We start from the raw sequence: 1414 nt of genomic DNA, 5'->3' as shown, positions 1-1414 counted from the left end.
GATAGCACACAGACAGGACAGCTGATAAACTTTTGGGGTTTTTTTTCCTATTTTAAACCACTGATCACCAACTGTGGGGAAGTGGGCCACTTCATGAATCCCAGACACATCCCCCTTTGTCCTACATGCTTGATAAATGAGTGGGGAGACTTGCTGACAGCCTGAGAGCCTGCACATGGCTTCACCATCCACGACAGACATTCATTGTTTTAAGGGGCAGTCGTGTAGTGCCCAGTGGGAAAATATGGATGACCTGGCCGTTTGCCCTGCCACCTTGGAACTGCGTGCTCTTCCAAACAGTTCTAGTCCACTTGGAATAAGGGTGAAATCTTCCCTTTCTAAGGGAAAGCATTAAGAGTTTCACCCAGACTCGATGTTGTCCAGAGCTTTGGGATTTCCAAGGGGACAATTACACAGGGCACAGGTGGGACAACATTGGCTGGGCACAGTCCCTCAGTGAGAGTGAGCAGTGTAAAGGCTCTGACTGAAAACACATTGATTTAGCCCCTGCTCTGTTCCAGCATTGACCTGGATGGTGGGGCTAAAGTGACAGTGAGACCCCGTGCCTGTCCCTGATGTGTCAGACCTTATAATGGAATATAAACCCGTGCCTGGAAGAGAAGGGTTTGAAGAAGCCACTGCTGCTCTGTCACCCCCTGAAGTGCCCAGGTGGAGATGACCCCGGAGGTCCAGCATTGCGTTTCTAGCAGATCTCTGGGGAAGTCCCAATCAGGCCATTCCAAATGCACTACTCACAGGATTGCAGGAGAGAACTGCTTGTCATGGGTATTTTTGAGGTTGCAATATTGTCTGTAGGCTCTAAATGCAGGTCTTTTGCTGTTGGTGTAAGTTTTGCATCTCTCATGAATTTGATGGCATTCTTGAAGAACACGTCCCATCCCAAAACTTCCTGAATGGACAGCTGCATTCCCTAGGTCACTCAAAGTAAAAAGGTTTCCTTGGGCTTTGTCATAATTAATCCTAAAGAGTCTGAAGAGCCCAGAGTGCTTCAAAATCTTCCATTTTCAGCAAGTTCATCCTGGAGAAACCCTTGGAAAAGTATAGTTATCATTTGGAGCAATCCTTCCTCATCCTCCTCTTGGCCTAGTGGGGTGATTCTGACTGATAAAGACTTTAATTTCATCCTCACATAGGCCCAGTCTCTGTGAGATGATGTTTCTTCTCCAAACAAGAGGCTCTAGGAGACCATGGGTGAGCTACTCCCAGAATATACACATCTCTTTGTGAAGGTGATATCAGGGCTGAAAGATTTGGGTTGTAGCTTTGTTTCCTTAAGGGAACTAATTGTCTCCCTAGTTTGATGGGGCTTGGAATCCCTAGAGGATTAGTATAATGAGACTCACTCAGCCTCTTTCCAACTCTCTTGGCTGTTTCTACAACTTTGCAAACAAAA

This window comes from Galeopterus variegatus, unplaced genomic scaffold (genome assembly GCF_000696425.1).
Source record: "Galeopterus variegatus unplaced genomic scaffold, G_variegatus-3.0.2 Scaffold8859, whole genome shotgun sequence".
NCBI lineage: Eukaryota > Metazoa > Chordata > Mammalia > Dermoptera > Cynocephalidae > Galeopterus > Galeopterus variegatus.
The sequence above is the reverse complement of the archived record's forward strand: the minus strand, read 5'-3'. Positions refer to the sequence as shown.